The sequence below is a fragment of the Zosterops lateralis genome (assembly GCF_965231275.1).
Source record: "Zosterops lateralis genome assembly, contig: HAP1_HAP1_SCAFFOLD_65, whole genome shotgun sequence".
Classification (NCBI taxonomy): Eukaryota; Metazoa; Chordata; class Aves; order Passeriformes; family Zosteropidae; genus Zosterops; species Zosterops lateralis.
In genome coordinates this window covers 369,007-378,829 of record NW_028154603.1, presented here as the reverse complement: position 1 = coordinate 378,829, position 9,823 = coordinate 369,007, and the positions used below count along the sequence as shown (strand labels likewise).

The 9,823-nt window shown below is 42.7% G+C and overlaps 1 long non-coding RNA gene across 1 annotated transcript; it reads left to right on the top strand.

Annotated features, from left to right (window-relative positions):
* The first annotated feature begins 1,450 nt into the window (after positions 1-1,450).
* LOC310923484 lies at positions 1,451-8,266 on the top strand. Its single transcript, XR_014592601.1, has 3 exons — positions 1,451-1,538; positions 5,124-5,197; positions 8,154-8,266. It is a non-coding gene; the product is annotated as an uncharacterized lncRNA (long non-coding RNA).
* The last annotated feature ends 1,557 nt before the right edge of the window (positions 8,267-9,823 follow it).

The following is a 9,823-nucleotide window of genomic DNA, read 5'->3' as shown; positions in this document are numbered from 1 at the left end:
GGGGAATTTTGGGGGGAAAATTTGGAGATTTGGGGGGAAAATTTTGGGGGAAAAATTTTGGGAATTTTAGAGGAAAAATGGAATTTTTGTGGAGAAAAATTGGGAACTTTGGGGGAAAATCTGGGAATTTTTGGAGGGAAATTTGGGAATTTTGGGGAAAAAAAAATTGGGAATTTTAGGGAGGAAATTTGGGAATTTTGGGGGAAAATTTGGAATTTTGTGGGGAAAATTTGGGAATTTTTAGGGGGAAAATTTGGGAAATTGGGGGAAAAAATTGTGAACTTTGGGGGAAAAATCTGGGAATTTTTGGAGGGAAATTTGGGAATTTTGGGGGGAATTTTTTTGGGGAAAAATCTGGGAATTTTTAGGGGGAAATTTTGGGAATTTTGGGGGGAAAATTTAGGAATTTTTAGGGCGAAAAATTGGGAATTTTTTGGGGAAAAATCTGGGAATTTTTGGGGGGGAATTTGGGAATTTTGGGGGGAAGAATTTGGAATTTTGGGGGGAAAAATTGGGAATTTTTAGAGGGAAAAATTGGGAAAATTTGGGGCAAAAATTGTGAATTTTGGGGAAAAAATGGGATTTTTTGGGAGGAAATTTGGGAATTTTGGGAAAAATTGGGAAATTTTGAGAAGGAAATTTGGGGGCAAAATTTTGGGGGAAAATTTAGGAATTTGGGGGGAAAAATTGGGGAATTTTAGGGGGAAAAATGGAAAATTTTGGGGGGGGAATTTTTGGAATTTCTGGGAGGAAAATTTGGGAATTTGGTGGGGAATTTTGGGAGAATTTTGAGGGAATTTTTGGGGGAATTTTTTGGAATTTGGGGGAAATTCGGGAATTTTAAGGAAAAAAAGGGAATTTTGGGGATAAAATTTGGAGATTTGGGGAGAAATTTGGGGATTTTGGAGGGAAAATTTGGGAATTTTGGGGGAAAAAATTGGGATTTTAGGGGGGAAAAATTGGGAATTTTAGGGGAAATTGGGAAGTTTTTTGGGAGGAAATTTGGGAATTTTTTGGGGAAAAATTGGGAATTTTGGGGAAAAATTTGGGAATTTTGGGGGAAAAAATTAGGAATTTTGGGGGGGAAATTTGGGAATTTTTGGGGGAAAATTTGGAATTTTTTTGGGGAAAAATTGGGAATTTTTAGGGGGAAAATTTTGGAATTTTGTGGGAAAATTTGGGAATTTTTAGGGGGAAAAATTGGGAATTTTGGGGGGGAAAATTTGGGATTTTTGGGGGAAAAATTGGAATTTTAGGGGAAAATTTTGTGAATTTTGGGGCAAAAAATTATGAACTTTGGGGAAAAATTGGATTTTTTGGGCAAAAAATTGGGAATTTTGGGGGGGAAATTGGGGAATTTTTGGGGCAGAAAATTTGGAAAATTTTGGGGGAAAATTTGAGGAAAAATTGGGAATCTTTGGGGGGAGATTTTGGGAATTTTGGGGGGAAAATTTGGAATTTTTGCCCCCCCAGACGGGCGCCCCTCCCCCCCCTGGCGGGGGCAGCTCCGGAGGCTCCGACAGAACCAGGAGCTGGTGGTGAGTCCCAAAACCCCCAAAATTCACCCCAAAATTCACCCAAAAATCCCCAAAATTCACCCAAAAAACCCCAAAATTCACCCCAAAAAATCCCGCAAAAAATCCCCCAAATTTACCCAAATTTTTGTTAAAAAATTGGGGTTTTTAGAGTAAAAAATCCCAAAAATTCGCCCCAAAATTCCCATTAAAAATGAGATTTTTAAAGCCCCCAAATCCCCCAAATTCACCCCACAATTCACCCAAAAAACCCCCAAAATTCTCCCCAAAATTCCCATTAAAAATTGAGATTTTTAGAGCCCCAAAATCTCCAAAATTCACCCCAAAATTCCCATTAAAAATGAGATTTTTAGAGCCCCAAAATCCCAAAAATTCACCCCAAAATTCACCCCAAAAAACCCCCAAAATTCCCATTAAAATTGAGATTTTTAGAGCCCCAAAATTCCAAAAAATTACTCCAAAATTCCCGTTAAAAATTGAGATTTTTAGAGCCCGAAATCCCAAAAATTCACCCCAAAATTCACCCAAAAAATTCTCCCCAAAATTCCCTTTAAAAATTGAGATTTTTAGAGCCCCAAAATCACCAAAATTCACCTCAAAATTCACCCAAAATTCCCTTTAAAAATTGAGATTTTTAAAGCCTAAAAATCCCCAAAATTCACCCAAAAAAGCCCCAAAATTCGCATTAAAATTGAGATTTTTAGAGCCTCAAAATTCCAAAAAATTACCCCAAAATTCCCTTTAAAAATTGGGATTTTTAGAGCCTCAAAATCCCCCAAAATTCACCCAAAAACCCCCAAAATTCTCCCCAAAATTCCCATTAAAAATTGAGATTTTTAGAGCCCCAAAATACCCAAAATTCACCCAAAAAAACCCCAAAATTCCCATTAAAAATTGAGATTTTTGAAGCCCAAAAATCCCAAAAATTCACCTCAAAACCCAAAAAAAATTTCCCAAAAATTCTCCAATAAAATGGGATTTTTAGAAGCCCCAAAATTAAAAAAAAAAACCCCAAAATTCCCATTAAAAATTGAGATTTTTAGAGCCCCAAAATCCCAAAAATTCACCCCAAAATTCACCCAAAAAAGCCCCAAAATTCCCTTTAAAAATTGAGATTTTTAAAGCCTAAAAATCCCCAAAATTCACCCAAAAAAGCCCCAAAATTCCCATTAAAATTGAGATTTTTAGAGCCCCAAAATGCCCAAAATTCACCCCAAAATTCCCATTAAAAATTGAGATTTTTAGAGCCCCAAAATCACCAAAATTCACCTCAAAATTCACCCAAAAAACCCCCCAAAATTCCCTTTAAAAATTGAGATTTTTAAAGCCCCAACATTCCAAAAATTTCCCCCAAAATTCCCTTTAAAAATTGGGATTTTTAGAGCCCCAAAATCACCAAAATTCACCCCAAAATTCACCCAAAAAACCCCCAAAATTCTCCCCAAAATTCCCATTAAAAATTGAGATTTTTGAAGCCCCAAAATGCCCAAAATTCACCCCAAAATTCACCCAAAAATACCCAAAATTCACCCCAAAATTCCCATTAAAAATGAGATTTTTAGAGCCCCAAAATTCCAAAAATTACGCCAAAATTCCCTTTAAAAATTGGGATTTTTAGAGCCTCAAAAATCCCAAAAATTCACCCCGAAATTCACCAAAAAAACCCCCAAAATTCTCATTAAAAATTGAGATTTTTGAAGCCCCAAAATTCCAAAAAATTACCCCAAAATTCCCTTTAAAAATGAGATTTTTAAAGCCCCAAAATGCCCCAAATTCACCCCAAAATTCACCCAAAAAAACCCCAAAATTCTCCCCAAAATTCCCATTAAAAATTGAGATTTTTGAAGCCCAAAAATGCCCAAAAATTCACCCCCAAATTCACCCAAAAAACCCCCAAAATTCCCTTTAAAAATTGAGATTTTTAAAGCCTAAAAATCCCCAAAATTCACCCAAAAAAGCCCCAAAATTTGCATTAAAAATTATATTTTTAGAGCCTCAAAATCCCAAAAATTCACCCCAAAATTCACCAAAAAAACCCCCAAAATTCCCATTAAAATTGAGATTTTTAGAGCCCCAAAATCCTAAAAATTCACCCCAAAATTCCCATTAAAAATTGAGATTTTTAGAGCCCCAAATCCCCAAAATTCACCCAAAAATCCCCAAAATTCCCATTAAAAATTGAGATTTTTGAAGCCCAAAAATCCCAAAAATTCACCCCAAAATTCACCAAAAAAACCCCCAAAATTCCCATTAAAAATTGAGATTTTTAGAGCCCCAAAATGCCCAAAATTCACCCCAAAATTCACCCAAAAAAACCCCAAAATTCCCATTAAAAATTGAGATTTTTGAAGCCCCAAAATCCCAAAAAATGACCCCAAAACCCAAAAAAAATTTCCCAAAAATTCTCCAATAAAATGGGATTTTTAGAAGCCCCAAAATTAAAAAAAAAAGTCCAAAATTCCCATTAAAAATTGAGATTTTTAAAGCCCCAAAATACCCCAAAATTCACCCCAAAAATTCACCCAAAAAACCCCAAAATTCTCCCCAAAATTCCCATTAAAAATAAGATTTTTAGAGCCTCAAAATGCTCCAAAGTTCACCACAAAAAGTCTCAAAAATCCCCAAAATTCCCTTTAAAAATTGAGAATTTTAGAGCTTCAAAAATCCAAAAAATGATCCCAAAATTCCCATTAAAAATTGAGATTTTTAGAGCCCCAAAACCCCCCAAATTCACCCCAAAATTCCCTTTAAAAATTGAGATTTTTAAAGCCCCAAAATCCCAAAATTCACCCCAAAATTCACCCAAAAATACCCAAAATTCACCCCAAAATTCCCATTAAAATTGAGATTTTTAGAGCCCCAAAATTCCAAAAAAATTACTCCAAAATTCCCATTAAAAATAAGATTTTTAGAGCCTCAAAATCCCAAAATTCACCCCAAAATTCACCCCAAAATCCCCAAAATTCCCATTAAAAATTGAGATTTTTAGAGCCCCAAAATCCCAGAAATTCACCCCAAAAATTCACCAAAAAAACCCCCAAAATTCCCATTAAAATTGAGGTTTTTAGAGCCCCAAATCCCCAAAATCCCCCAAATTCACCCCAAAATTCCCATTAAAAATTATATTTTTAAAGCCTCAAAAATCCCAAAAATTCTCCCCAAAATTCCCTTTAAAAATTGGTATTTTTAGAGCCCCAAAATCCCAAAAATTCACCCCAAAAATCCCATTAAAAAAACCCCCAAATCCTCCCCAGTCCCTCCCAGTATAAACCAGCATAAACCAGTATAAACCAGTATAAACCAGTAACCCCAAACCCCCTCCCAGTCCATCCCAGTCACTCCCCGTAACCCCAAACCCCCTCCCAGTATAAACCAGTATAAACCAGTATAAACCAGTATAAACCAGTAACCCCAAACCCCCTCCCAGTCCATCCCAGTCACTCCCCGTAACCCCAAACCCCCTCCCAGTATAAACCAGTAACCCCCGACCCCAAACCAGTAAATTAAAACCCCAAACCAGTCCAAACCAGTATAAACCAGTCCAAACCAGTATAAACCAGTATAAACCAGTAACCCCAGTGTCCCCAGCGCCGGGCCCTGGCCCTGAGCCGATCCCTGGAGGCCGCGAAACGTCGGGAGAGCCCAGAACAGACCAGGGGGAGGTGAGGACTGGGGTTACTGGTTTATACTGGGAGGGACTGGGTTATACTGGGAAGGGGTTTGGGGTTACTGGTTTATACTGGGAGGGGACTGGGTTATACTGGGAAGGGGACTGGGGTTACTGGGTTATACTGGGAGGGGACTGGTTTATACTGGGATGGAGTTTGGGGTTACTGGGTTATACTGGGAGGGGACTGGGTTATACTGGGAAGGGGTTTGGGGTTACTGGTTTATACTGGGAGGGGACTGGGACCGACTGGGACGGGCGGGGGGTTACTGGGGAATACTGGGAGGGACTGGGATGAACTGGTTTGGGGTTTGGGGGTCACTGGTTTATACTGGGAGGGGGTTTGGGGGTTACTGGGAGTTACTGGTTCTTAATGGGAGGGACTGGGAGGGACTGGGAGAGGATTTGGGGTTACTGGGATGAACTGGGAGGAGATTCAGGATTACTGGTTTATACTGGGAGGGGGTTCGGGGTTACTGGGATGAACTGGGAGTTACTGGTTTGGGGTTTGGGGGTTACTGGTTTATACTGGGAGGGACTGGGAGCAACTGGAATGAACTGAGAGGGAGTTTGGGGGTCACTGGTTTATACTGGGATGAACTGGGAGGGACTGGGAGGGGATTTGGAGTTACTGGTTTATACTGGGATGAACTGGGAGGGGATTTGAGGTTATTGGGGTGAACTGGGAGTTACTGGTTTATACTGGGAGGGATTGGGAGGTCACTGGTTTATACTGGGAGGGGGTTTGGGGGTTACTGGTTTATACTGGGATGGACTGGGAGGGGGATTGAGGTTACTGGTTTATACTGGGATGGACTGGGACGGGGGGTGGGGTTACTGGGGTGAACTGGGATGAACTGGAAGGGAACTGGTTTATACTGGTTTTGGGATTGGGGGTTACTGGGAGGGAACTGGTTCTTACTGGGAGGGACTGGGAGGGGATTTGGAGTTACTGGGTTATACTGGGAGGGAACTGGGATGAACTGGGAGGGACTGGGAGGGAACTGGTTTATACTGGGAGGGGATTTGGGGTTACTGGGGTGGACTGGGAGTTACTGGTTTATACTGGGAAGGGGCTTGGGGTTACTGGTTTATACTGGGAGGGAACTGGGAGGGACTGGTGTGGGGTTTGGGGGTTACTGGTTTATACTGGGATGAACTGGTTCTTACTGGGAGGGGGTTTGGGGGTTACTGGGATGAACTGGGAGGGACTGGGAAACAGATTTGGGGTTACTGGTTTATACTGGGAGGGGATTTGGGGTTACTGGGGTGAACTATGGGCTACTGGTTTATACTGGGAGGGAATTGGTTTATACTGGGATGGAGTTTGGGGGTTACTGGGAGTTACTGGTTCTTACTGGGATGAACTGGGAGGGGATTCAGGATTACTGGTTTATACTGGGAGGGGGTTCGGGGTTACTGGGATGAACTGGGAGTTACTGGTTTGGGGTTTGGGGGTTACTGGTTTATACTGGGAGGGACTGGGAGCAACTGGAATGAACTGAGAGGGAGTTTGGGGGTCACTGGTTTATACTGGGAGGGAACTGGGAGGGACTGGGAGGGGATTTGGGGTTACTGGTTTATACTGGGATGAACTGGGAGGGGATTTGAGGTTATTGGGGTGAACTGGGAGTTACTGGTTTATACTGGGAGGGATTGGGAGGTCACTGGTTTATACTGGGAGGGGGTTTGGGGGTTACTGGTTTATACTGGGATGAACTGGGAGGGGGATTGAGGTTACTGGTTCTTACTGGGAGGGACTGGGAGGGGATTTGGAGTTACTGGGTTATACTGGGAGGGACTGGGAGGGAACTGGTTTATACTGGGAGGGGATTGGGGGTTACTGGGAGTTACTGGTTCTTACTGGGAGGGACTGGGAGGGACTGGGAGGGGATTTGGGGTTACTGGGGTGGACTGGGAGTTACTGGTTTATACTGGGAAGGGGCTTGGGGTTACTGGTTTATACTGGGAGGGAACAGGGAGGGAACTGGTTTATACTGGGATGGGGTTTGGGGTTACTGGGATGAACTAGGAGTTACTGGGATGGGATTTGGGGTTACTGGTTTATACTGGGAGGGACTGGGAAGGGATTCAGGGTTACTGGGATGAACTGGGAGGGGAGTTTGGGGTTACTGGTTTATACTGGTTTGGGGCTTGGGGTTACTGGAATGAACTGGGAGTTACTGGGAAAGAGATTTGGGGTTACTGGTTTATACTGGGAGGGATTGGGAGGGACTGGGAGCAACTGGAATGAACTGGAATGAACTGAGAGGGGGTTTGGGGTTACTGGTTTATACTGGGAGGCACTGGGATGGGATTGGGAGTTACTGGAAGTTACTGGTTCTTACTGGGAGGGGATTTGGGGTTACTGGGGTGAACTGGGAGTTACTGGTTTCTACTGGGATGAACTGGGAGGGAACTGGTTTATACTGGGAGGGGATTTGGGGTTACTGGGAGGAACTGGGAGCGGGTTTGGGGGTTACTGGTTTGTACTGGGGGGAATTGGTTTATACTGGGATGGAGTTTGGGGTTACTGGGAGTTACTGGGATGAACTGGGAGTTACTGGGAGGGGGTTTGGGGTTACTGGTTTATACTGGGAGGGACTGGGATGAACTGGGAGGGGGTTTGGAGTTACTGGTTTGTACTGGGATGAACCGGGACGGAACTGGTTTATACTGGGAGGGGGTTTGGGGTTACTGGGATGAACTGGGAGTTACCAGTTTGCGGTTTGGGGTTACTGGTTTATACTGGGATGAACTGGGAAGGGATTCAGGGTTACTGGGATGAACTGGTTCTTACTGGGAAAGAGATTTGGGGTTACTGGTTTATACTGGGAGGGGGATTTGGGGTTACTGGGGTTACTGGGATGAACTGGGAGGGAACTGGTTTGGGGTTTGGGGTTACTGGTTTATACTGGTTTTTACTGGTCTGAACTGTCCCTCCCCTGCAGGTGAAGAGGCCACGCCCCCTCCTGGCCACGCCCCCTTCCCTTATATGGAGTGACAATAAAACTGGGACAAACTGGGAGAGACTGGTTTATACTGGGATGGGGTTTGGGGTTACTGGGAGGGAACTGGGAGGGGATTTGGAGTTACTGGGGTGAACTGGGAGCTACTGGTTTGTACTGGGAGGGGATTTGGGGTTACTGGGAGTCCCTGGGATGAACTGGGAGGGAACTGGTTTATACTGGTTTGAAGTTTGGGGGTTACTGGGAGGGACTGGGCCATACTGGGATGAACTGGGAGGGGAATTTGGGTTTACTGGTTTGTACTGGTTTATACTGGGAGGGGTTTGGGGGTTACTGGGATGAACTGGGAGGGAACTGGGAGGGAACTGGGACAAACTGGGATGAACTGGGCGGCTCCTGGGAATGACCAGCGCTGGACACTCACTGGACAGAAGCTCCATTCCCCCAAATCTCCCCCAAATCCCCCAAAAAATCCCTCAAATCTTTAATAAAGTTCATCAAAACCCTCAAAAATTCACTTTAAATCCTCTTTAAAACTCCCCCGGAGCCTTCAAAGCTCCCGCGGTTTCTGGCGGCCGCCATTCCCCCCCCTTCTTCCCTCACGGCAGCCGCGCTCTGATTGGCCGCCCGCCGTGAGGCGCCCAGCGCTGCCATTGGCTGAGCTTTTTCCGCGTTTTCCACACCTCTTCTCTGATTGGACAGCAGCCGCGGCCGAGGGGAAAGCTGTGCGCTGATTGGCTGGAAACTAAAAAGGCGGGATAAAGAAGGGCGGGATAAAGGGCGGGGTCTCCTGTGGGGAGCGGCGTCGTGATTGGTTGAAATAGGAAAAAGGGGCGGGGCCACCGAGGTGATAAAAGAGGCGGCGTGGCCCCTTTGGACTCAGTCCGGAGGTGGCTCCGGCGGCGGTTTAAACGCTTCATTCCCTCATTTAATTAATTAAATTAATTTAATTAGTTTAATTAATTTATCAGTGGCGTGGGGGGAGCGGCGGCGATTAATTAACGCGTTAATTAAAGCTTTAATTGGCCCCGCCGGGGGCGATTCGAGGCTGGTTTGGGTTTTAAAAGGGGAAAATCCGACCCGGGGTGGGGGGGGCGTTTAAAGCCGATTAATTATATTAAAGCCAATTAATTAATTTAAAGCAAATTATTTCATTGATTAATTAATTAATTTTTCTTTCTTTTTTTTTTGAGGCGCTTCAGGTTTTCCCTGAGAGGTTTTTAGGGCAAAAATCGCTTTTTAAACCTTTTTTTTTTTTGCCCCAAATTTAACCCAAATCGCCTCAAATTTACTGAATTTTAAGCAACTTTTCCCTCGGGTTTTTTAATTTTAATTAAATTTGGGGCGGTTTTTGTCCCTTTTTTGGGACCAATTTGTGTTTTAGGCGCTTTAATTTGTTGAAATTAAATTAATTTTAGTTAAATTTAATCAAATTAAATTAAATATTAGCTCAGTTTAATAATATTTATTATAAAGCGTTTAATTGGTTGAATTTAATTGATTTCAAAGGTGGTTTTTGTGCTTCTTTGAGGCACAAAATTTTAAAAATTTAAAGTTAATTAAAAGTCCTTTAACTTGTTATTAAATTAAATTAAATTATTTAAATAGTTATTCAATTTTTGGGGAAAGTTTTGGAGCTTTTTGAGGCTTTT